This window comes from Propithecus coquereli, unplaced genomic scaffold, assembly GCF_000956105.1.
Source record: "Propithecus coquereli isolate 6110/MARCELLA unplaced genomic scaffold, Pcoq_1.0 Scaffold280, whole genome shotgun sequence".
Lineage (NCBI taxonomy): Eukaryota > Metazoa > Chordata > Mammalia > Primates > Indriidae > Propithecus > Propithecus coquereli.
In genome coordinates this window covers 3548934-3576107 of record NW_012148397.1, presented here as the reverse complement: position 1 = coordinate 3576107, position 27174 = coordinate 3548934, and the positions used below count along the sequence as shown (strand labels likewise).

Here is a 27174-nt window from a genome sequence, read left to right as displayed (position 1 = left end):
GAAATCCAGAAACACATTTATCAATTCTAGATGGAAACTTGGATTGACATTCTCAGTGGTGGTGAAAGTGTTAAACAGATGATTTAAATGTGCAACCACAAGCTGGTTTTCATTATTAATTATCTTCATCATTATTAATTTCGTTATGACTGATCAAGCCAGGCTCCCCCAGTCAGGGCCGGGGAGAAATGCCCACAATCATGCACTCAGTCGGCGGCTTTCCCTAAGCACTAGAAACTACACTCGGACAAGAACAGGATCACTTGGAATTTGGTACGAGTTGGTAGCAGTGTACGCTTTCCTTGGTGTGAGGACTCTTGTCCATTTGTTCACGCATTCAGTGAAGATTTTATCACATTTTCACTGTGATCCTAGGCCTGAGACTACAAACATGAACAAGACCTGCAAGGGTAGCTCATCATCCAAGTGTTCCATTTTTGACATCTTGAATGCACTTCTCAGCAGGCCTATGATTCTCTCTTATCCCGATATCCTGCTTAATCCTGGCGTCTGCCTGGTCAGCAGACTTAGCGGGACGTCTCCTGGTGCCTAGAGCCCCCCCAAATAAGCACCAGTCTAGCCCAACGTCCGGCTGTCAATCTCACACAAGATGCACGGTTCCAGGACGCTCGAAGGGTGGGAATCGTGCTAAGCGAAGCCAGCGGGCACAGGAGGACAGCTACTGAATGATCTCATGTCTATGTGGAATCTCAAATGGTCAAACTCACAGACGCGGAGAGTAAGAAGGGGGTTGCCGGAGGGTGGGGAGAGGGGGCAGAGTGGGGGGAGGGGAGATGTCGATCAAAGTTTCTATGTACACACAGACCAAACCATCACACTGTACCCCACAAATATCCACAATTATTATGTGTCAATTAAAAATAAGGCAATAAAAAGAGAAAGAAAAGGAACTATAAATAGAGCCAGGACAAGTAAAGATGTGACGGAGAGGAGAGAGTCAACAACTGAAGAGGAGAGAGGAGAATGGGCGTATGGGGACTTCAGAGAGTGGTCCGACTTGCAAAGAGTGAGGAGAGGCGCTTGGAGACCGGACAAAGCCTTCAAACGGTTTGCAAAGACGACCTCTTTAAAAATGCGCAGCTCAAGTTGAGCACGAAGTGAAGTGTAGCATGTACTGTCCTGGGATGTTGGAAAAATTATGTCAAAAGCAAAACAATCTTTGGTCCATCCGTGTTCACGCTGAGAAATAGCCTATGGTTGGGGTTTAACAGCAAACTTATAAACAAACTTATTTTCATTACTTTTTCCCCAAATCACGTCTTGATCAAATTTTTTTTCTCAATTTTGAGTCCACTTTGGCCCTCATTTTAAACTGATGTGTGTAAGTGGCCCTTTTGTGCCACCTGTCTCCTTTAGGTAAGGGCTGATGGGGGCCCCTGTTCTTGAACTCATGATTTGGAGGACACGAGCCGGACAAAGGCGGGAGGCAGGTCTCTGGGGTTTAGCTGGAGACTAAACTTTGGTAGCATTTCATTACAAGGCTGAAAAGCAGAATTAAAACAAAGGAGTCTGGTGCTTCAGGGTTTGTGATGGGCCAGGCCCCCCATGGCACGTGGCCAAGGTCTCGGTCTGCGCTGCTTGCAGGTCATGTTCGGCTTTTGGACACTTGTACCAATGGCGTGCTGGTGTCCGGTGCTCAGGCTCCCAGGGTGGGTTATCTCAAACAAACACACTCACTGGGAGAGCAAACCGGGATGTCAGAAGACCAGAATGGGAAAGTTAATCACCCCTCTGCATTTGTTCTCTGAGTTTATTTTTATTGGGTGATTAATCGACATGCCTCGGCCTTTGCTCTGGCACCTGGGTCTTTGAGCCCAGCTCAGACCAAGCTGAGCAGAGGTATTGGCGCTTTTGAGAAGTCAATAAACGAGGCCAGCTGCTACCGGGACCGCGGCGAGATAGATGGGTAAGCCTTGCATTAGGCCTTGAAGGTCAGTGCACGTGGCCTGGCTGGCTGCCAAGCAGGAGGCTCTTCTAGGCAGCTGTGTGTGGCTTAAGGGACGGCTGGACTTCTTTCTCTGGTGGTGTCTGAGCAGAAAGCCATCCACAGAGACTGTGCTCCTGGTGGAGGCTGGGTGGGCTACACAGAGAGCTGCAGGGCTCCTGGGAGCCAAAAGCGTGTGGGTTGCATGTGCAGAGAGCTCAGCGGGAGCACGCGTCCAGTGTCTGTCCCCAAAACGGGTGATTCTGCTGGCTCCTCTGTGCGGGAGCTGAGGGGTTACTTCCCACCACAGAGTGTCAAAACCACACATTCCCAGCCCTGTGCACCGATCTCATACATTCATTCGATACATATGCTTTGAACACCTACTGTATGCCCGGTACTCTGCTGGGGACTAGGGGGCTGGCAGTGAACAGGCGGGAGCTGCCTCTCCCCGTCGCGCTCACCTTCACCAAGGGCATTTAGTATCTGATGTTGTAATTTTCCCACTCGATGGTGGCCTCCTGGGGCATGGACTGTCTTCCTCTCTTCGCATAGGCACTGACCAGCCGCGTATCTGGCCCATAACTGGCCTTGGTCAATGACGGGTGAGCTGAACGGATGGGCGAGTGAATGGGCAAAAAGGTCGATGTGTCAGAGGCAAGTGGAAGAGCAACCCACAGAATTCCAAGGAATCACTATCCAGGAGTTTGCAGGTCTGTGCGAGGACAAGGGTGTTGGGTGTGGTGCCCCCGGTGTGGTCAGTGGTGCCAAGCACAGAGATCACGATGGAGGAGCTGAGATGCGTCCTGGGCCTGGGAACCGCCCTCTGCACGAGCATGCAGCTGTCTCCACCCTTGGGAGGAATGTGGCTCAGCCACGCCATTGTCGTGGATGAAGGCGGTTCTACGCTAGCACTAGTGTAGAAACAATCCTGCCACAGTTTCCAGTCTACTGCCCACAGCACAGTGGGAGCGAGCTTTAACAAATGTAAATCAGGTCCCTTTCAGGCTTCAAACCCTTAGGGGGCTTTGAGAGCTGACCCCTGCCCATATTCCACCATCAACTCATCCTGTTCCGCCGGCCCAAAGCCTGCCAGGCTCGCTGGTGCTCCCAGCCTTTGTATTATCTGTTGGTTTCTGCTGGGAATTCCGTCCCTCACGTCTTCCCTTGGCTGGTTCATTATCACCCTTCAGACCTCAGTTCACACATCACCTCCCTCCTAACCAGCGCATCGAAGGTGGCCTCACCCAATTACTCTCCGTCCCATTGCACCGGCTCCTGCAGACACTCGCTGTGAGCTGTAATTGCACCGGTCACGTGGTCAGACATTCACGGGCCGCGTCATTGCCTGTCTCCCCACTAGAATGGAAACTCCACGCTGTCTCAGGACCAGGTAGGGCCCGGCTCACAGTGTAAGTTTCACAAGCATTTGCTGAATAAATAAGCCAGTTTGACCTCCTTTAGGTGGGGTGTGAGGAGAGCAGCCAGACTGTTCGCAATGTTTACTTTCAGTCTTGTTATTTGGCGCGAAAAGCAGTATTCACAATCGGCATTTATCAAGTATCTGCTACCCACCATGCGGCATTTAAATCTCCTGTGACCCTTTGAGATTGTCCGTAGGAGAGAATTTTATTCATCCTATGTTTTCTCGTCTGAAATCTAGAAAAGGGAAATTTATACTTTCTGAATGAATCAATCTGCTCTACACTGACGTGCCAGCAAATCCAGGAAGAACCCAGGTCATCCTTTGTATCCATTTTAATTGTTTGAATTTCTTAAAAGAATATCACCATGCATTTCAGTATCTTGAACTTTTCTAATTGTGATTAAAAGAAGGCCTCAGTTTAGCCCCGAATGAGGCATCCCCAAGTTTCTTAGTTCCTCAAACAACATTCTAGAAGGAAATAAATGGAAATCCCTTTAAACTGTACATATCTTTGATTCAGAAATTCCTCCTCTAATCATTTAGCCTAAAGTCAAATAGTTAAAAGAAGCAATTCCCCAAACTGGGGAATGCTGGGTTAAAAAAGTCAAATAGGTGCCCCCCTGCTTTGCAGGACTTCTCAGAGCCTTGAATATGCAGATTTGCCCTGTAAAGTTCTGAGAGAAAGCCTCAGAATAATGCACAACTCAAATTTATTTGGCAGAAATATTTAGAAGCAATTATTTTTTCCTCCATCAATGTTTATTATAGAAAAATTAAAAAGATCAGGTAACTTTATCAAAAGTGACAATGGAATGGTATGCAGATGTTAAAACCGTGACACGGCAAGGTGACTGTGTACAGGAACTGAAGATGGCAGATCAACATTTTATCTCTGTAGTATATAGGTACACGTGTCACACGGTGAGGGTCTACAGGCAAACACATGGCACACTTGCTGTCCTCGTCTCACAAACACAGCAGTGGCCTGCCCAGTGACCAGGTCAGCCTCAAAATCCCTGTTTTGCACCATGCCCTGAGTGCCGAGCCGTTCTTGTTCACAGGGCTGACATGTAATCCCGAACCCATTACTGCTGCTGGCTGAGAAAACACCTTGGAAGGGAATGCTAGCGACAGCTGCAGTAGTGATTATGACAATGATGATGATAATAAAACAGCAGATAATATTTATTGAGCACTTAATTTGTGCCAGAAACTTCCTGAGCATTTTACATGGATCATGTTGTCTAACTGTCACAACAACTTCACATGGTTGGGACCATTGCCTCATTGCACAGATGGGGAAACAGAGGCACAGAGGGACTAAGCAGTTGGCTCAGGTCGCACGGCTAGTAAGTGATGGAGTGGCCCATCCTTGGCACCCGTGCTCTGGACTGTGGCGCCTCGCTGTCTGACCCAGGGCTCAGGGGTAGTGGTATCTGCCTAGTGGGGTTTATATCTTTCTTAATTTTGCTTATCTGAATTTCTAAAATTTTTACCATGAGCCTGTATTCCTTTTGCAATAAGGTTCTTTTTTGGCAATAAAAACCTGGGTAACACAAAGATGGCTTCCTTTATATCTCCACGTCTCCGTTTCCCTCTTGGCAACGTCAGCTGTCCTCTCCTCTGTGCTACCTTAATACTCTAGATGGTGTATTTATGATGTGTGACTATGGATGAACACCAGATATACGGGTGTGTGTGTACATATATAGTATGCATGTCTTCTATCATGTATATGATGTATAACACTATATATGGTGTACATGCACATATATAATATGTCCTTTTTATACTTGTGGACTGAATGCTTGTGTTCTCCCCAAATTCACATGCTGATGCTCTGACCCCCAGTGTGGTTGTATTTGGAGACGGGGCCTCTAAGGAATTAGTTAAGGTTAAATGAGGTCATAAGGGTGGGCCTGTGATCTGATAGGATTGCGTCCTTATCAGAGGAGACCCCAGAGAGCTTCCTGCCACCCACCCCCCGGAGGTCCATGCACCAAGGAAAGACCAGGTGAGGACCCGGCCAGAAGGCTGCTGTCTGAAAGCCAGGAAGAGAGCCCTCACCAGAAACTGAATTGGTGAACTTTGATCTTGGACTTCCAGCTTCCCAGAACTGTGCGAAATACACATCTGTTAAGCTGCCCAGTTTATGATGTTTTGTTACGGCAGCCGGAGCTAAGACAATACAACATAAATATTAGGTTGCCATTTTTACTGGTCAAAACCTAAGGCATAGCAGCAATTTCACATGACCAACTAATATACAAATGTACATACGATCAAAGCAATGTGCCATAACTGTGTGTTTCCCTCCCTACGGGACAGAGCTGTCTAACAGCCAGGACACACGCTTGTACACCTCTGTTCTCTCCTCCCCCCACGTGTCCACTGGCACTTGGTCAGCACTGGTGGCTGGATGGGTAAGTTATGAAGACGAGCATTTTCAATTCCTGTTCCAACAAAAGCTTTAATGTAGTTTATATCAAGGCTAATTCACTCACTCAAAAGAATTACCTGGCACATATCGGCAGGAGCTATTGAACTGTTCCTCAAGAGCTTTTCTGCTCATTTGACGGGAACTCAAATTAAATGTGTCTTCAACAACACAACACACACACACACACACACACACACACACACACACACACAGGAGCCTGTGCCATTGGCCACTTAGCCAGTCACACCACTCACGGCTCACAGTCTTGCAGGGCCAGCCTATGAGAGCAGGCGCTGTCTCTCCAGGGCCCCGCGTGTGTATCAAGGACTTACGCCCTGTGGTCAAGGACAGACTCCAAGGCACAGAGCGACATGGTGTGTGACTCCGCTGCCTGCCGAGTGTCCTGTTCTCTCCTTCCACGCGCCAGGTGCCTCCTGCCCGTGTCTGAGCAGGTGATGCCGCGTAACAGGCTCCTTGGAGGAGCGCTGGCGCTTTGTGCAGTCACGTGGTTTTCATAAGCTTTTGTGACACAAAAGAAAAAGAAAAGCACCTTCCCTCAGGCAGTTTTCAATTCTTCCCTCCAAATGCACGAGTCAAAACTGATACTTAAAATAAACCCGTGACTCCCCAAAGCTCCTCTGAAAAGCCAGCACAGTTGCAGAGGCGGGAAAAGGCGGCCAGCTCCTCACACCACCCGGGCCGCTGCCTGGGTCTCCCTGCCTGACTCTAAGCAGAGCTGCCAGCTGGTCCCTTCAAAGGACTTGTTGTTCCCAGGCCCGGCGAGTCCTCAGTCCTCGCGTCCTGACCGTACAGCTCTTTCCTGGATCGCTGCTCTAAGCCTTTTCGTCCTTTGAACGTGGTTTTTTTTCTTTCAGAGCTTTTCATGCCGATTTACTAACATTCTTGGCTTTTAAAATCTCCTACATTGATATTTTATTTTCAAAACTGAGCATTTTTCTTTCTCAAAATGGGAAGGTTGGCAGCTGCTCCCTTGAGAGCCCACCACTGAGGGGCAATCCATGGGGTGGGGACAGGTGTGTGCTAAATAAAGCAAGTGGAGGAAAATGTTATTGGTAGGTTCTGGTGGTGGGAGAAATGGTGCTTGCTGGAAAATTTTTTCAACATTTCCACGTTTGAAAATGCTTATAAATAAGTAGAATGATGAATGTGTCTTTTGTCCATGCTCTAAGCAGCCTCCCTTCCCACGTTCGTGTCTTTCTGCTACAGAACTAAAGCTGTTACCTACAAGAAAAACCCCCGCAGGGAAGTGGTTTCCAGGGCTACTACAGCAACATAAAGCAAGGCAAAAACCAAATACTCCTCCCACGGTGATCTTCAGAATACTACTGAATGGCAGAGGGCCCCAAAATGACAGAGGTATTTTGACATTTCTTGCACTTTTGCCTGCTTGGCAAGTGCTGAGACCCTGGAGTCTGGCCTGCAGGGTCTTGGTTCGTAGGTGTGGTGACGGCAGCAGAATGAGCTGAGATTCACATTTGCCTAAACGGACCCTGCCTGCGGTCCTCGTTTCTCTCAAACCTAAACAAGAGCCCCGGTCCTGTCACAGACTTGGCCTGTGACCTGTGGCACAGGACTTTCACTCTTGGGCCTCGGTTTCCTCACCTATAAAACAAAGGGCATGGTAAATGATGGTCTCTAAGGCTCCTTCTGACTCTAATGAAGTATGACAGTCTTTCTCAAAGTGATTGTTATTCATGGATGAGCGAAAAAGTTACAAAATTCTCCCTGGTGGGACGATTCAAACTGAAGTCTGGTAGTTTTTCCTACGCGATGTGTGACATTTTACAACGTCGTGTGAGTGCAGAAAGTGAAAAGACAGTCATTAAAGGTGAGAAAAATAAATAGCCAGGGAAGAATACCTGTATGAATTACTCACTCTGACTTCAGGAGAATAATTTTTTTTTAAAGTAAGATCATGAGAATTAGATTTACGTCCTCGGGGCCAATGCAAATGCAGGCTTTGCACAATATCCATTTATCAGCCCCTAAAGAGCTGATTGATGGCAGCTGCCCCGCTTTGTATTCCGACCGGCTCAGAAAGTCAGCTGACAGCACAGAAAGAAATATCCGCCATCTCATGGCGGGTGACGGGTTATAAATGAGCACAACTTGATTTTCTGTTCTGGAAAATGAGTGTTTTGAAATTCTCATTAGCAATTAGTCGTGAAAGCTGTTCCCAAACTTGACCGTTGGGCCCATTTCTTTGTTGTTGTTTTAGTTGCTTAATGTTCTGACAGTATCGGGCGGGGAAAGGACTGCCTTTGCTTTAGAATATTCTAGATCATCTTCATGTCTGGAATGAACACCAAATCACCAGCCAGGACAGGTCACACTGCTTGTCCCCTGCAGAGATGCTGTGCCTGTGTATGACAAGGTGGGTGACGCAGAACTGGCGCCCAGCATGTGAGCAAAACCGAGGGGCCGGTCAGTCCAGGAGTGTGCGCTGGCCCCTACCCAGCCCATAGGTGCTGTTACCCACAGGTGCTGGCCTGCAGCGGGTGGAGACCCAGGTGTGACTTGGCTCTTGTCCCCCGCCCCAAATATTAGTGGAGAAGCCTGAAGTCGTGCTTCCCAGACTGAGCGCCCCTAGCAGTGGATCTCAGAGTCATGTGCGGGTTTCACATTCTCAGGCTCTGGTGCTCGAGTTCTTCATCTGGTGGGTCTGAGGTGCGGCTTAGACTCTGTGGTTTCAACATCTTCCATGGGTTTCTGATGCAGCCGGGCTGGAGACAGGCATTTGGGTTTCCAGCCATTTCCTTCCAGCAGCCACAGGCCGAGGCTCTCAGGCTAAGGGTGGAGTCAAGTGTACTAGGTCTCAGGGAGATCCGTGAGAAGGTCAGGACCCTTCTTCCCAACTGGGGAAATGATCCAGAATCTTCCTTTTCACCTTCCTTGTCAAGTTCATCACCACCTCATTTCGATTCTATCTTCCTCGTGTTTCTCAGCTGTTGTACATCTTTGAATTCTTAGTTACTCCTCTGGGCCAGGCCAGCATCATCTCACACATGGCCTCCCAGCCTCTTCTCTTTTTCCCCAAGAAAGATCTTTCTCTAAAATTCAGGCCTGATTGTAACATCCTTCTGAGTTCAGGCCTTCCGTTGTCCCCACGGCCTCTAGATCAGGCTCAGATTCCACAGCAGGGTACACGAGACCCTTCCCAGTCCCGCCCACTAGTTTAGTGAACAGATCTGGCACCTTCCAGCCTCCGTGCCATTGCTTGTGCTGTTCCCTCCGTCTGAGCTTCCTTTCCCTGTTCTACCTTCAAGTCTCAGCCGTCCCTTCCTTCTTCGACTTTTACCCATGTGCCTTTCTCTCTGCTGTCGTCAAACATCTTGTTTTCACCTCAAATGTCACTTTCAGTACAACTCTTACATTGAAACGGTGGGTTTATACATCTACCCTTCCTCTAGACTGGCTGAACCTGGAGGACAGGCCATACATGTTGTGGTGACTGTATGTCCCCAGTGTCTGTGAATCAGGGGCTAATTTGCATTTGCTGACTGAATGAGGGCACCAGGAAGGGAGTCCCGGGAGTAGGATGGTCCTGGAGCTGGAAGGCAGGCTGGGAAGGTAGACGAGGTTGTACCCAAAGGCCATAAGGGAGCAGCTCCTGCTCAGGTCTCCTCTTGGAATTGCCCTGGTTGCAACATAGCCCCTGCTCACCACCTGTGTCTCTGTGATCTCTGTCCACCACTAATCTTGTTCCTTTGTGGAGGCTGATGCTGCTCAGGTTGGGCGGGGAGGGGAAGGGAAGGACGCACGTCTCTAGGAGGGAGCTGCCCAGGACCCCTTCAGGAGGACCCCTTCAGGCAGGCTCCAATGTAGTCACAGCGGGCTGGAACTAAGGAGTCCCCTCCAATCTGAGCCACTTTGAGCTTGTACCTTTTCACCCATCCATGTATCCATCCATCCATCCATCCATCCATCCACCTAGCCATGAGCCATCGCTTGTCCATATATCTCTCTGTGCATGCACCCATGTATCCATCCATCCATCCATCCTTTCGATATTCACGTGTAGCTATTACACGTCAGGCACTCTTCTGTATACTGCATCTGTGAAAGAGAACAAGACACGAAAGTCCTGTTCTCATGGAGCTTATGTTCTAGAAGAGGGAGAGAGAGATCATCAGCAAACACGTAACAAACAATGCAATAACTTCAGAGACGGATACGTGCTCAGAAAGCCATCACACTGGGAAATGGTATAGGGAGTGACCAGTGACAGGTGGGCAGAGCTGGGGGGCTGCATTAGCGAGGAAAGCCTCACAGAGGAGACGATAGGTGGGACCTAAGTGAAGAGGAGACAGTCATGGGAAGGTCTGGGCGAGGGAGAACGTTCCAGGCAAAGGAAACCTTTGTGGGCTGATGTCAGGGAGGAGCCTCCAGTTGGGCACAGCTTGGAGATCATGGGTGGGGCAGAGGCCAGTTGGGTGGCCCCACGCTCAAGTCCCAGCTCAGCTAACTGAATGTGGGTCACAGGGAGAGGTGCTAACCTTTCTGAGCTTTTGCATCCCTATATGTAAAAAGGAAACACTAACACCTTACTCACGGGTGGGAGGGAGATTGGATCATATGTGGAGCATGGTCCTTGGGGTGGGCTAGGTTATCAGGCCCGGATATTTCAGAATCCTCTTGCCAAGTGAAGGTGATTGTACTTCTACACAGCGTTGTCAGACAGGCGGGAAGATTGATCACCTTGGTTCCGGTGACCAGTTTCAGACTGGCACCTCTGCATGCTTTCACCTTCTTTCCATATTTTAAAAATGCTCTATGTACTTCCTTTATTATACACATCACCTGGCTCTAGTTACTGTGAAACTAGAAGGTCACAGCTTGGCTCTGGGCTTAGAAATACGGCACCTGTCAGGTGCGTGATTTAGGAACTTGGCCTTCCTCAGTGGGACCTCAGTGTAGTAAAATCAAGTCAACGATTCAATCCGTTGCTGCTGAATAAAAACTGGGAGAAATCTTAAGCTGCTATATTAACAACAGATTTTTTTTTATTAGTAAACTTTTTCAGTAACACAACATTGAAATCCACCGGCCCCCAATCCTGGTCTCCAAATAGCTCAGCATTGGGGCAGGAGTGGGGTGGATGGGCAGAGAACCTGAATAAGACACTGCGACCCTGCCAGATGAACAAACGCACAATATGTGTGGGACAACAGGACACGTGGCCCCGATCTGTCTGGGTCTGAGGCTTTAGTCTTCTCTCTTTTGATTTCCCTCACATCTGGCTCTTTCCCTTTTCTCTGCCAGAGGTACGCTGGTAAATGTTTAACATCATTCTCTGGAGCCCAGATTGGTCATGTTTGCCTATTGTCATGGTGTAAATACTTCCACTGCGGCCAACTTAAGGTTACTCCCACGATGTCCCTGTATGCAGGTTGGGAAGAGATAGGACCAACTGGCTCCTGTAAGCTGGTACAAACTGGCTCCAGGACAGCACTGCTCCCCCATCACCCTAAAAATAATAACGATCCTCTACTCAGGGTTGGCCACTGTATCAGGCCGTGTATACATGGCATTTCATACATGTATACATACACTATATACATGGAATTTCATATTTATTAATGGCCATAATTTGAGGCAGGGGTTAGTATTACCATTACTCAGAGAGTGTGTAGCCAACACAGGTTCACATAATTAGAAAGTGGCAGAGATGGTATTTGAATGCTATGCATACCTCTCACCGTGGCATGCTCCCCACTCCCTCCATTCCGAGTCCTCCTCTTTCTTTCCTGGATTAGTATCTTGCATCCTGACAAACTCCATGGATCCAGTTTCCCTGGGATCCTCCCACAATGCTCTTTTGCACACATAACTGTCCACTTCCAGTTAAGAACTAAGTCCAGCTTACTAAGATCACTGACTTTGTCCTTGTCCTATTAGCTTCTCTTTATCCCACTTATCTGTAATGGTCCCCTTTAAACACTGTCCCCTCCTGCTAGCCCTTCTAGACTGACCCCCTTATCCCTGAGTTCTCTTCCTCCCTTGAGCTTCTGTAGCATTCACACCTGGACCACTGGCTTGGCTATTAGTACCAGTGGCTTTTATAAAAACTCTGTTATTTGCAGGTGTGGATTTCTTATGGCTGCCAGGAGACTGCATGCTACTTGGAGAGACAAGTAGAGACAGTGTGGTCTATATATGATAGAAGAGTCATCATTATATATATAGAATGATAGACAGCGTGATATATATAATGATAGAAGAGTCACTTGCTCAGACGGGTGTTCAATAACTGCCGAGAAAAGAACACACCTGCCTTGACCGCTGCAAAATAATTGCAAAGAAGTACGCTCCTTCTCTGGAGTCTCGGTCCCAATAGCAGCCTTACGAGAACAAACTCAAGCTATTTTTAAAAATATTTTTAAACAGCAAATCTCATTCTCTCTCTCTTTCTAAACTATTAGGTCATGAAATATGAAATGTCCGATTTCAAATAAAAAGTTTTGATACTGAATGGGGAAAAATTGAAAGCATTCTCGCTTACAACTTGAACCAGACAAAGTTGCCCACTGTCACCACTTCCGTTCAACATAGTGCTGGATGTCCTGGCCAGAGCAATCAGGCAAGAGAAGGAAATCAAGGGCATCCAAATGGGGAAAGGAGAGGTCAAACTATTTGTCTTTGCTGATGATATGATCTTTTATCTAGAAAATCTCAAAGATTCTGCCAAGTCATCCCTGAAATTGATAAATAAATTCAGCAAAGTTGCAAGTTACAAAATCAATGTACACAAATCAATTGCATTTCTATACATCAACAACAGTTAAACTGAGAATCAAATCAAAGACTCAATACCTTTCACAATAGCAATAGAGAAAATAAAATACCTAGGAATATATTTAACCAGGGATGGCAAAGACCTCTACAGGGAGAACTACGAAACACTGATGAAGGAAATTGCAGAGGATGTAAACAAATGGAAAAGCATATCACACTCATGCATTGCAAGAATCAACATTGTTAAAATGTCTATACTACCCAAAGTGATTTACAGATTCAATGCACTCCCCACTAAAATACCATATCATTTTTTGCAGATCTAGAAAAAATAATTCTACACTTCGTATGGAACCACAAAAGAGCCTGAATAGCCAAAGCAACCTTAAGCAAAAGGAACAAATCTGGAGGCGTCACTTTACCAGACTTCAAGGCTATAGAAACCAAAACAGCCTGGTACTGGCACAAGAACAGAGACATAGACCAATGGAACAGAACTGAGAACACAGATATAAAACCATTCTCATACTGTCATCTGATCTTTGACAAAGCAGATAAACATACACTGGGGAAAAGAATCCCTATTCAATAAATGGTGCTGGGAAAATTGGATAGCCACATGTATAAGACTGGAACAGGATGTACACTTCTCACCTCTCACAAAAATTAATTCATGATGGATAGTAGACTTAAACCTAAGGTATGAAACCATAGGAATTCTAGAAGAAGAGGTTGGAAAAACTCTTGTAGATATTGGCCTAGGCAAAGAATTTATGAAGAAGACCCCAAAGGCAATCATGGCAACAACAAAAGTAAATAAATGGTCCTGATTAAATTAAAACACTTCTGCACAGCCAAGGAAACAACCAATAGAGTGAATAGACAACCTACAGAATGGGAGAAAATATTTGCATGCTATACAGCCAATTATAAACAGAATCTACAAAGAACTCAAGCAAATCAGCAAGAAAACATCAAATCACCCCATTAAAACGTAGGCAAAAGACATGAACAGAAGCTTTTCAAAAGATAGACTAATGGCCAATAAACATATGAAAAAATGCTCAACACATCTAATCATCAGGGAAATGCAACTCAAAACCACAATGAGATATCACCTAACTCCAGTGAGAATGGCTTTTATCAAAAAGTCCCAAAACAACAGATGCTGGCATGGAGGCAGAGAGAATGGAACACTTATACACTATTGGTGGGACTGTAAACTAGTACAACCTCTATGGAAAGTATATGGAAATACCTCAAAGAACTAAAAGTAGACCTACCATTTGATCCAGAAATCCCACTATTGAGTGTTTACCCAAAGGAAAAAAAGACATTTTTTAAAAGACACTTGCACTTGAATGTTTATAGCAGCACAATTCACAAAGAAGTGGGAACAACCCAAGTGCCCATTAATACATGAGTGAATTAATAAAATGTGGTATATATATACCATGGAGTATTACTCAGCCATAAAAAATAGTGAACAAATGCCTTTTATAACGACCTGGATGGAACTGGAGACCATCCTCCTAAATGAAGTATCACAAGAATGGAAAAATGAACACCACATGTACTCACTATTAAATTGGAACTAAATGATCAACACTCATGTGTACATATGGTAGTAAAATTCAACGGAAATCAAGTATATTGGGGAGGAGGAGGGGATAGGTAAATTCACACCTAACAGGTACAATGCACACTATCTGGGTGATGGACACACTTATTGCTTTGACTCAGATTATACAAAAGTAATTCATGTAACCAAAACATTTGTACCCCTGTAATATCCTGAAAAAAGTGTAATTAATAGTTTATCATATCTCAACAAGAAGCAGTACAATTAATCAAAGTATGTGCCTAAACTATCTACACAGTTTTGCCATCTTAATGGTAGCTTGTTTATGCCAACAGTGAAGAAGCCTGGAGAGTGAATGGTGATAAAATCTCGAAAGGAATTTTCCACAGCTTTTTGAGAATTGGATATTTTTCTTGCAAGAAGTGCTTCAAATCCTGGAAGAAGTGGTAGTCAGTTGGTTCAAGGTCTGGTGATTAATGGTAGATGACAGAGAGTTTCCAAGTTCAGCCTCTGTAGTTTGAACAGAGTTGTTTGTGTGACATGTGGTCAAGCATTGTCTTACAAGAGGATTGGCCTATCTCTATTGACCAATCTCAGCTGCTTAATTGCAAGCATCCTCACCATTTCATCCAATTGGTTGCAGTAGACATTTGCTGTAATCGACTGACCAGGTTTCATGGAGCCGTAGTGGATAATGACAGTGCTGGGTCACCAAATAGACACCATTAGCTTTTTTTGATGAATATTCGGTTTTGGACTGTGTTTTGGCACTTTGTTTTTATCTAACCACTGTGCAAAACACCTGCAATTGTCAAAAGGAATCCATTTCTCATCACACATAACAATATGGTGTAGAAATGATTTGCCTTTATGTCATGACAGCAAAGTAAGGCAAGCTTCCAGATGATTTCTCTTCTGATGCTCATTTAATTCATGCGGTACCCATCTATCCAGCTTCTTTACCTTGCTGATTTGTTTCAAATAGTCGAATATTGGAATAGTAATGTCAAACCTTGTTGCTAATTCATGTGTAGGTTGAGATGGATTCGCTTCCACTACAGCTTTCAACTCATTGTTATCCACCTTGCTCTCTAGTCGCCCACGTGGCTGACTTTCAAGATTAAAATCACCAGAGCAGATCTCTCGAACCATTGATGTACTGTGCATTCATTAGCCACATCCTTCCCAAATACTCTGTTGATGTTTTGAGCTGTCTGCACAGCATTGGTTCCACTACAGAACTCATATTAAAAAATCTCGGAGGAGGCCAAGGTGCAACTTTCTTTGGTCGTCCCGAATCCGGGTTCATCCGACACCAGTCGCCTCCACCATGCCGCCTAAGTTCGACCCCAACGAGATCAAAGTCATGTACCTGAGGTGCACCGGTGGCGAAGTCGGTGCCACGTCTGCCCTGGCCCCCAAGATCGGCCCCCTGGGTCTGTCTCCAAAAAAGGTTGGTGATGACATCGCCAAGGCAACCGGTGACTGGAAGGGTCTGAGGATTACAGTGAAACTAACTATTCAGAACAGACAGGCCCAGATTGAAGTGGTACCTTCTGCCTCTGCCCTGATCATCAAAGCCCTCAAGGAACCACCAAGAGACAGAAAGAAACAGAAAAACATTAAGCACAACGGAAATATCACTTTTGATGAGATTGTCAACATTGCCAGACAGATGCGGCACCGATCTTTAGCCAGAGAACTCTCTGGAACCATTAAAGAGATCCTGGGGACTGCCCAGTCTGTGGGCTGCAACGTTGATGGCCGCCACCCACATGGCATCATAGATGACATCAACAGTGGTGCAGTGGAATGCCCAGCTAGTTAAAAATACAAAGGAAAATATTTCAATAAAGGATCATTTAACACCCCCCCAAAAAAAAAATAACCTGAATTTTTGACTTATCCATGGTTTCACAAAATTTGCTCTAAAAAACTTTTGAAAGATGATCACAAGCCAAACCATGTGTTTGAAAGAATGAGGATGTACCATATCTCAGGTGCTCTGAGCCTGCTTTGTGAGACAGAAGAAAGTGGAGGCAGAGGCTGTCGTGTCTGGAGAACCAGGCAATTCAGACCAATCCTCCCACTGGACCCGATGGGAGAAGTTGGAAAATGGCACCAATCTGAAAATCTAGCAATTTCCAAAGAGTTTTTGATTTCGGAAAGAATGAGCAAGACTGGAGGATTGTACCCACTCAAGTAAACCCAAATTGTTAATGAGGCCAACGGGGAGGGGGTGGGGAAAGGAGAGATAAATGGTTGCCCAGGGTCAGAGGGAGGGAAGGATGACCAGGCGGAGCACGGAGGACTTTTGGGGCCCCAAACTACCCTGTACGATACTCCAGAGGTGGAGTCCAGACCACAGAATGTACAACCACAGGGAACCCCAATGTACACTGTGGACTCGGGGTGAAAATGATGTGTCTGTGTAGGATCATTGATAGCAATAAATGTCCCACTCTCGGGGGGGTTATTGATAATGGGGGAGGCTGTGCCTCGGAGGGACAGGGAGTACGGGGGAACCCTCTGTACCTTCTGCTCAGATTTGCTGGGAATCTGCAACTGCTCCGAAAAAATAAGATCTGTTAAAAAAAAAGTGGGCAAGTCCAAGTTTTCCCGGCTTTATGGAAAACAAAATGAACTCAGCAAAATGGAAGATTGTATCAAGATGATATCAAAGGTAAATTGCGTATACTGGGGGAGACTTTAACGGTAGCCGATAGAGCAGTCATCAAACATGGGGGGAAAATTATGTCCAAAGGGGAGGGTAATGGACACTTTTCTTTTTTCCCCACCCAGCAAGGCATTTCTCTTCCCTTCATTTTGATAAAAATACTCTAATTGCTACACCCCCACCCTCGTCACAGCCGGTCATCAGATCGACCATCCCCTGACTAGGTGGGCTCTGACCCAGACTAGGCCATCGCAATCACTCTCCAGGGTGGCCCCTGGCCCAGACCAGTGGCTGGGGCTGGGAATGAGGCTGGGAATGAGGCTGCCACCCAGGGTCCCTCTCTGACCTCCCCGTCAGCTCCCGTGTAGCCCTCGATACACTCTGTCTTTTGTACCCATTCTTCAGAGTTAATTTCTGCTGCTTGCATCCAACTCCAATGGCTAAAAAGACCATTTCAGAAACAGGATCCTGTTGGGAAATGCGTTTTACTAACGTCGCTGCTGCCATTAGGAAGAGAGCTTGCCAGGGCCTGGTAGTTACGAGCTCCAGACTCTGGGGTTAAAATCCCGGTACCCTCACTGCAGGCAGAATAAATACCTGAAAATGCTAAAACAAACAACGGCCTGAAGGAAATCCTGGCACTGCCTGCCAGGGTAAGGTCAGCAAGGGTAAAGTAGACGGTCTTGAAAATGAAAACAGCTGAGAATGAAGCATTACCCAAATCCCAATCAAGCCAAGGGAAATGTTAGCCTCTGATGGGAAAATAGACTTTGTGTTAGCCGTAAGTTACTCCGCACAAAGTACAGGAATAGCCCAAGTGATTATTACACAGAGTTTAATATTTATGCCAGCATGAACTCATAGCAATAAAGCTCCATTTCATATCTTTTGTGGAATGAGGTGGGGGTATTTATGAGCAAAGGCATGCATGAATGAATGAAGAAATACACTAAATGGTAGCAATAAAACTCTTACTCTTGAACCCGGCTACCACTGTATCCAATCCTAGCTGGAAAACCCTTGCTCAGCAAATAACTGTTACTGAGATTACAACGGTGCAAAGAAACAGATGGAACACACTCCTGCTTTTCCTTTGTCTTAAAAACACAGGAGAAATGGGAACAGGTAGCTGGAAAAATTTTTAATTAGGAATTAAAGATCCATTCTCATTGAAGATGGAAATAGATGAGTATCATTTGCATTTCTGTCTTCCATAAAAAATGCTACTAAATGTAAAACAAAGAAACCCAGAGGTGCCAGGACATCAAACATTTTGCCTATTTAACTAATGAATATTCCACAGTTCCTGAGTCTATTTAGTGACAGTAATGTGTGTTGCAGTCTCTATAGACAATATTTTGAATGTGTTAAAATCATGTCTCCTGTAGATAGTTGAGAATCCATTTCAGTAGGCAAAGAAACAGTGACAGAGGTAGAAAGCATCACGTGGTCAGTTACTGGGTATGTGCAGAATATACACTTGTGGGGAACTGGGAAACAGTACCCCCGGGCTCACCCAATACCCCCATGAAAACACACCTGAGCTCGTGGGGGCAACATGCCCAGGTAAGAGTCACTTTGGAAGTGTGCCTCGCAGTGATTGATTGATAATTACCGAGAGTGTAGATGTCACGTGTGTTAAGTATTTCTCTCAATAATAAAATCGATCTTTCAAGGACAGGGATATTAATGGCACTTGAGGCAAGACATTAATGCAATGCAATCCTCTCAGCAGTTCCAGAAACCATGGAAAGGGCCCAGGGGACCATGTATTGTCATGTAATTTGCAGGGGATGTGACTGTCCTGGCTTCTGTTTCCCCTTCCTTCTGTAAGAGCAGCTCCACTCTGCTTGGGCAGGCCCCTTTTCCCCACACTGTCCCAGGGTTTGGGTTGGGCTGTCCCTGCACCACTTCCCTGGGTTGACCCAGGCCAGTGGCCAGTGATGGCTGTAGGGTGGGCTGGTGATCCACCCTGGACCGGTGACGGCCAGCCCAGGAATTCTGCGGGAACTAAACAGAGAGGCTAGCTACCTGGAGGAAAGCCATGTCTGTAACACTGAAAATCAAGTAGCAGTATGGGCTTTTTCCAGAAAAGGACAGGTGTGTAGAGAAGTTGAATAATGTAGGTAAAACATAAAATGTTGCCTCAAACCCTGCAGCTGGGTATCTTTGCCTCGCCGGCTTGCACAGGGGCAGCACTCAGGTCTGCCCGCACCTTGAGGGGCGCTCCTGGAAACACAGCAAGAAGAGAGAACACAGAGCATGCCCTGATGGTTCCTGCCCCAGGATATTTCCTTCTCTAACATACAATTAAGTAAGGCGAAGTTTGGGGATTTTTATTTTGCCTGCCTTTTTCCTTAGATGCCTGCCTCATTCTCCACCGTATGTGTTGGGCATAGATCCTGTTTCCAAATCTGAATCAGGGCTGTCCCAGCCCAGATGTGCAGGGGCCTGGACTTTGGTCTTGTGAGGTCATGAGAGCTTCCAAAGCTCTGATGGCTACTGTAACCCACATAGTCTCTCACATCCGCTCAAGGCCCCTTTAAAAGCTGTTGCCCCAAACTCTAATGGTGTCTGTTATGGGCTCAGTTGTGTCTCCCCAAAGTCATGTGTTGATGTTATAACCTCCAGTACCTCACAATGTGGTTGCATTTGAAGATAGGCTCTTTGAAGAGGCAATTAAGTTCAAATGAGGTCATTAGGGTGGGCTGTCATCAAACACGATGGTGCTCTCATAGAAGAGGAGATCAGGACACAGACACGCACAGAGGGAAGTCGCTGTGAGGACACACACAGGAAGAAGGCGGCCGTCTGCCAGCCAAGGAGAGAGGTCTCAGAAGGAACAAACTCTGCCAACACCTTGATCTCAGACTTCCGGGCTCCAGAATTGTGAGAAATTAAATTTCTGCTGTTTAAGCCACCCAGTCTGTGGTACTTTGTTATGGCAGCCCTGGAAAACGAATACAGTATCTATTAAGTACCTGAAAATGTGCTAGCCAGTGTGGTCTCAATTGTTAGGAAAGTTTGCTGATTGACTGATTACATTAAGATAAAGCCCCTGAAAGGGACCGACTCCTATCCTGTCACCTGCTATACCCACGACCGGCCACTGGCAGTTGTTCCACACTATCGTTTGCTCACAGAATGCGGCGCACACAGTGGGCTTCTATTCCTCCCGCCCACCTGACTGATTATGGGGCGTCCCCGCTGAGGAGTGAGGAAGCACACTATGAACTCTGTAACGGATGCCTTCAAAATCTCCCTGCGCCCGAATTCACAGGAGCTTCTTATTGGGGAAAGTGGAGAAGGGGTGACCTCAGCTGTCGTCCACCCAGGCTATCATCCAGTGCAGTGGCACCTGCCCCAGGTGGCATCTCTGCTTGCCACCAGGATTGGGTTCTATATTCCAGCAGCCTGAAGGTCTTCCCAGTGTGAGCCCCAGTGTGCCTGAAGAGTTTTGCTGCATTCGTCCTAGTAGAGCCCACTGGAGACTTCCTCCTTCCTCCTTCAGACGTTGCACGGAGGTGATTGTGTTTGTCTGTCACCTACTCCTTTGCTGGTCCCGGCTTCTTCCACTGGCCTCGTGCACGGAAGTTAGAGCCTCTCCTCTTCTTCTGAATAACGAGCATGAATGGTCTCTTTACTGGGTTCTGAGGAGATGGCAGTCACTGTGCTAAGCGCGTCACACTTGTTCAACTTTAACTCATTACGATCTTGTTAATTTCATCTCTGATGAAGAAACTCTGCTCAGGGAGGGCAAGTCAGTTTCCCGAGGTCTCATTGCTGCTAAGTGGCAGTCCCAGGGCAGGAGGAATCTGGTTGACAGTGATTTCACAGTCGTCCTCCTTCAGACTCTCTCATCCAGGTTGCCCTCCTTGAACGCACTTGAGTTTGCCAACATCACTCTTGAAAAGAGGCATCAAGAGAAACACGGAGGGCCAGCACGCAGTCTGATGGCCCTTGTTCCATGCCAGTTGTGGGACTTTGAGATGCTCTTAGCTTTTCTAACGGTCATAAGACACTTTTGCCCAGACCAAGCTTACAGTCAATGAAGGCCTCTAGGCTTTTAAAAAAATTGCCTTGAATGGGTTTTAAGCCAGTATCTTGCTTTGACTCAGAGGTCATTTGGCCATGTGTCAGTCTGTTGTTCTACCCAGGTTTTCTCAACTCCAGCACTATTGACATCCGGGGCTGGAGAAGTCTTTGCTGCAGAGGGGCTGCTTGTGCACATAGGGTGTTTAGCAGCAGCCCCGGCCTCTGCCCACTAAATGTAGCAGCCAGTAGCCAGTAGCAGCCCCTCCCCCGAAATGTTCTAGACATTGCCAAATGTCATCTGGGGGGCAGAACCACCCCTGATTAAGAACCACTGTTTTATTATATTTCAGTCATCTAAAGATGGGCTGTTTGCATTGTGCTATTTGGAGAAATCCCCAAGACTCTGGAGGAATGAATAATAATTCGTAAAAATCTCTGTTCTTTCTATAAATCCTGCCAACTAGAGAAAGGTAGATCTAATGAACTGAGAAAGACATAAGGTCAGGAACGGAGAACTACATATCAAATGGATTTTCCATATGTCTGACGTCCTAAGACTCAGAGTGAATCCTCAGACTCTATTACATAGGATGATAAAGTCCGTGAGTAAAATGTTTACTTCCTCACGGCAAAAATGAAATTATTCATTTCATTTTCCTACCATCATGCGCGACTAGCTCTGGACAAATATAAATAGGTCTGGTGACAAATGTGTTTTAAGAGGCTCACTGTGGATAGCAATGGAAGACTAACTTTCTAAGCAATTAAATAAGTGTTCATTGGATGTTTGCTATGTAGAAGGCCCACGTGGGCACCGTGGAGACACAAGGATGATTAAAATGAGATTCCTGGGCTGAGGCGGTGTTTCTCAAACACAGCACACGTAGTACCCTTGGCGTGGGAGATTTGAGGTGTGCACGGATCAATGCTGAACAGGCAGCATCAATGACAGAGGGGACCCCCACAGATTGGAAGAAGGAAATAGATGAGTCTCAGTGTATTCGGTTCCTATGGCTGCTATCACAAAGGACCAAAGGACCACAAACCTAGCAGCTTAAAACAACACAAATTTATTATCTTACAGTTCTGGCGGTCAGAGTCTAAAATTAAAGTGTTGGCAGTGTTCCCTTTGGATGCTTCCAGGCAGAATCTGTTTCTTTGACTTTTCCAGCTTCTAGAGGCTGCCTGCATCCCTTCGCTCGTGGGCCCTTCCTTGCATGGCTCCAGGGTCTCGCTTTTGTCACCACATCTGCTTCTCTGACTCTGGCCCCCCTGCTTCCTTCTTATGAGGACTCTTGTGTTTAAATGGGGCCACCTGGAGAACCCAAGGTAGTCTTTACATCTCCCAGGCTTAACTTAAGCCCGTCTGCGAGTTTCTTTGCCACATAAGGTCATAAATTCCAACGTTCCAGGGACGAGGATGTAGATATCTTTGGGGATTGGGGGGCACTATTCAGCCTAGCATGGTTAGTAGGAAGAGAAAGCACGAAGGCTATGAATTCAGGCAGGAGGACACTCACGCAAAGAACTTGGAGAAAAAAATACAAAAAGAGAAAAAAACATGTTAAGAGTGAGCCAAGAGCAGTGGAGGAAGAGGAGGGGACTGCCTCAACCCAGCGTCCAGAAACCTGGACAACCAGGCTCCTCCTCATGCTAATGACATTCCAGTGAGGTCCAACCCAGGCAGATGAGGAACACGTTCATTAGCAGTGGAAGCAGATGTGGTCCGGTTGACTGTCCCCCAGGGAAAGGTCTTGGGAGGCATTTGGGAGGAGTTTGTGCCACAAATGATGAGGTCACGAGGGAAAAGATGCTTTGTCTTCTGCAGGGATGTGTTGCTTCTCCTGGTGGCTCTGCATGGAGCCCGTGTAGGTCACGAGTCTTGCACTTGCCAGGTGAAAATACAGCCAAAGAACCCCAGCTGATGGTATGACCAATCCAATCAGTTACAAGCTGCAGCATTGCCGGCTGGAAGAGCCTTGGGCTGGGGAACAGGGAGCTCATGCTTTCTAGTGCCTTGTGCAAGTCGGTTTGGGATGAAGGCACTTCTGGCAGTTGCTGCTTACACTGCTCTCCTTGCCTCTTGACACCTCATAAAAGGTTAAGTTCAAAGAGAGGGTGCCATTAAAAGAAAAAGAAATGGTCATTATGTTTTCTCAAAATTTGACTTTCCCAGCTCTACTTTTTGCCTTCAGGGTCTGTCACAAAAGATGTGTCCCATTCAATTCACTTTAACTTCATTCTTTCATCTCCCCCTCCCCTTCCCTCCCTCCTTCTCTCTTTCCATCTGTTCACTCAGTGACTGTTACGGAATGGCCGCTGCATCAATGTCAGGGCTGCGTGAGGAATGTCAGGGCTGATCTCTCGGTCTCATGGGAACTCGGCCAGAATTGGGAAGGGCAGTAGAACAGGGGGTCAACAGTTACTTCTGAAATTGCAATAATATTTGTTTTAATGTGTATGGTAAAAATATAGCTAGCATATCACAGGCATTATTGCTAGGGTGAGGTTAAGTAAAAAAAAAAAAGACAAATCGATTTGAAGTCAACTTAAAAACAATGAGTGAGCGACAGTACACAGAGGGCAGAGGCGCCATGGGAGATGAGGGGCCTGTGTTTGGAGATGCTCGGATGAAGCAGAATGGAGACAACCAAAACAAGGAGGAAGGTACTAACGGCCTGAGCGAGGTACAAAACAGAACTGAGGAATTCAAGGAGAAAGAGATCCTTTCCTACTCACCAAAAGTTTCATGGATCATGAGCCATTTGAAATGGGCCTAGAGAGACAGATGGGATTGTGATGGGTCGAGGCAGGAAGGGAGATGTTTTAGGAACAGTGCCAGTCAAGGTGACAATCCTGTTCCAGAACACAAAACATGAACGGCATATTGGGAAGAGGGAACAGGACCCCCATATGTACCTTTCCTTCTTTGTCCTTAACATGACCAGCATGGACATGCTATTTGCTATGCATTCCCCCTGCTTTCCCATGGGTTATGCCCTATTTTCATGCAGGCTTGGTGGGACTTTCAGTCATGGTGCCTCTCTCTCCTGTGCTCAAGTGGTGAAGTGAGTTCAAGACTTAAGACAGGCCACCAGGACTTTATTTCCTGGGGATGTACAAAGTCTGCAGAAGGACATGGGAATGGAAAATACTTGGAGCTGATTCACCCTGATCGTGAGGGCATAAAGACATCATATGTTCCTCCAGGAACCTGGGTCACTGAAGCAGCTGCTTTGTGGTCTTCCTGAAGCCTGCTTCATCATCTTTTTCGTCACTTCTTTCAGCTTCTCTATGTCATGTGTGTACACATGCACATGTGTGTGTGTGTGTGTGTGTGTGTGTGTGTGTGTGTGTGTGTTTTCCTCCATTTATCAGGGTTGGTTTCTGTGGCTTGCAACCAAAGAACCCCAACTAAGAGTATGACCTGATGCAATCAGTTATAAATCACAGTCATTTTACAAATGAGAAAACAGCATTAAGGGGTTCACTGATTTCCCCACGCCACAGAGCTACTGAGCAATGGAGCTGGGATCTGAACTCAGGTCCATCTGACTCCCTACCCATGCTGTGTTCGTGTAGGCTTTGGGCTCTATGGCAGATTTTCCAAATTTGGCCATGATGATATTTCTGATGCTCCTCCCATCCACAAGTGTAGTCTACTTTCCTTCCCTGGAATGTGGGCCAGCCTTTATGACTGCCTTGATGAATAAAGTGTCATAGAAGTGACACTGTGTGCTTTCTGAGGCTGGATCACAAAAGGTGATACAGATTCCACAAGGTTCTTGCTCTTGGGATGTTTACCCTTGGAACCCAGCCGCCATGTTGTGAGGAAGCCCAGGCCACGTGCACAGGCCACGTGCAGATGTTCTGACAGTCAGCATCAACTGCTGGATAAAAAAGCAAAAAGCCTTTAGATAATTTTAGCGACCAGCCTTTGGGGTTTCCAGCTGAGGCCTCAGACATTGTGGCACAGAGATAACCTGTCCCCACTGTCCCCTGCTCATATTCCCGATTCATCAAAACCACAAGAGATGATAAATTATGTTGTTTTGAGCCACTGAGTTTTAGAGTGACTTGCTTTGCACCCGGTGGGAGCTGAAAGAGGCAATCAGCCCTAGGGCAGATTTATCCACTCTCCTGCCTAAAGATATCCCTTGTTTTACAAAACTTAAGTTAGGATGGGAGACCTATAGATTATTAGTGCTTGAAGGAACCTTGGGGACCACCTGGCCCAACTTCCCCTCCTTTCCTTCTTAGAGTCAGGGGTGGAACGAATGGTGCAAGTGTAGAATCACCTCTTGGTGTCCCACTGTGCGGAACTTCCCACGGTCAGCTGAGGTGTGAATGCTGAACCTAGTCTGCCTAAGAACACTGAGAAGTCCCTCCAGAAGGAAGTGACATGATCAGAATAGGTGTCAGGGAGCCCATGATGGGCAGAGGACAGGAATGGATTGGAGAAAGAATGGAGATGAAGCTGTTACCCAAACCCACACAGAGATTTTCTCACCACAGACACAAAGCTGCAGGCTTGGCATAGGCAGATTCCTAATAAATACGCACTGATGGACCCACTGAATGGATGCATAAATGCATGTCGTGCTCAGTTCTCCCTCTACACGTAGCAGGAGAGACTCATTTAGAATATCGCCCATTTCCTTCTGTTTTTGCCTCACCCAGTACGGCTGAGATGCCATTAACTTGGGGCCAAGGGTGCCCCAAAGGAGATGTGGCTGGGCCATGGCTCTGTCACTCATCCTCTTCCCAGAAGACACAGCTGCAGCCCAGCTGCTGTAGCAACAAACAGCAACGGGTGGCTGAGAGCATGTGTCAACAGGAGAAAACCCACAGCAAGCCCTGCCCCAGACTGGGTAGCAAACATGTGTTAACCCTATCGCTGTGAAGGGCCATCATTGGCCATCCTTGGTCCTTGGGGTGTAAGCCCCAACCTTGGAGAAAGAAAACATTTGCTGCAATGTTAGAATAGGTCCATGCTCTGAGATCTACGGCAGGAGGACATTGGCTTAGACCTGCAACTTCTCAGCTGTGTGATTTGGAACAAATGTGTGTAGCCTCTCAGTCTCAGCAGCCTTTTCTGTGAAGTGGTGACAAAAAGACCTGCCTTGGCATTGTTTGGAGGATGAAATGACAAAATGCACAGAAAATACCTGGTAGTTAGTAGTTGCTCAGTAAAGCTTAATTTTCTCTCTCTTAGGTTTTCCATACAATATCATTGTTTTTCTTTTCTTTTTTTTTTTAAAAAAGTCATAACTCTTAAAAAGCTTGGCTATCTAGTTTATTTTCCAGGGGGATTCCTAGAGGCAGGTACAGTGACCACAGTACGATAAACATAAAAGACAGAAAAACTCAAAATCAAGTAACGCATTGCATTGGTCCATCTATCAACCTATAAGAACGATTAACCTTAAATCCTATTCCCATACTTGGTTTAAGAATCAGGAAAGCATATATTTTATGGACCTAGTCAAAATATACAAAGATATGGTACCTGAGGAGGTGAACTTTGGTTTCACAGATAATTCGTTTAAGTGAAATGGCTTTTCCTTAGAAAATGACAGAAAAATCTAGAAGTTTCCAAATTATTGTTGGTCTCCCAGACAGTTCAACCCTAGGGAGCACAGGCCTCCAGCACATGTTGGAGGACAGCTTTGATACTGCATAACAAACGGTGTATTTCATTCACACTGAAACTATTTTCCTGAAATTGGACCCTTATTACTGAGTTAATAGAAAAAAATTCCAATTGAACTTTGGAAGATTTTTTTTCTATTATGGTAACATTACAGAGTTCAATTTGGTGAAAAATGAGCAATGAAGGCTTTCAACAATTTTCTAACAGAGCTTCAATTCAATTCCAAGAATAGTCACCATGTAATTGTCAAGGAAGGAGTACTTAATTCCTGGAACTGCGCTGATGGGGTAACATCGCTTTTCCTAGCATCGCGGCCTGTGGCAGCCGAGCTGTGGGAAGGCTGCGTCTCGGAATGATTCCCTGGTGGGACGCTGGAGCGGCGCCTGCTCTGAGATGGGGAGTCAGGTTGAATCCACACCCTGGGTGCACGGCAAGCATTCCCTTGAACAACCTAAACTTTCCTTCCCAGGACCCGAGTTTAAGCTCATAATTGGCTTGATGCATGGGACTTGAAGAACCATCTCAGTGTTTATGTTCTGACATCAAGATGAGAACAAGAGTACATTTTTATTGCACATTTTAGGGTAAATTATTATTATTTTTTGTTCACTATCTCTCTTGTCTTAACAATCTAACCATACTGGATTTTGAGCAGAAGAA

The 27174-nt window shown here is 46.3% G+C and overlaps 1 protein-coding gene and 1 pseudogene across 3 annotated transcripts in view; one reads left to right on the top strand and one right to left on the bottom strand.

Annotated features, from left to right (window-relative positions):
* The window catches only part of CDH13 (cadherin 13), a 977229-nt gene that overhangs the window by 39902 nt on the left and 910153 nt on the right, over positions 1-27174 (bottom strand). The window lies entirely within an intron of this gene.
* On the top strand, positions 15411-16020 carry LOC105813482 (annotated as a pseudogene). The gene has a single exon (XR_001137661.1). The product of XR_001137661.1 is annotated as a 60S ribosomal protein L12 pseudogene (transcript).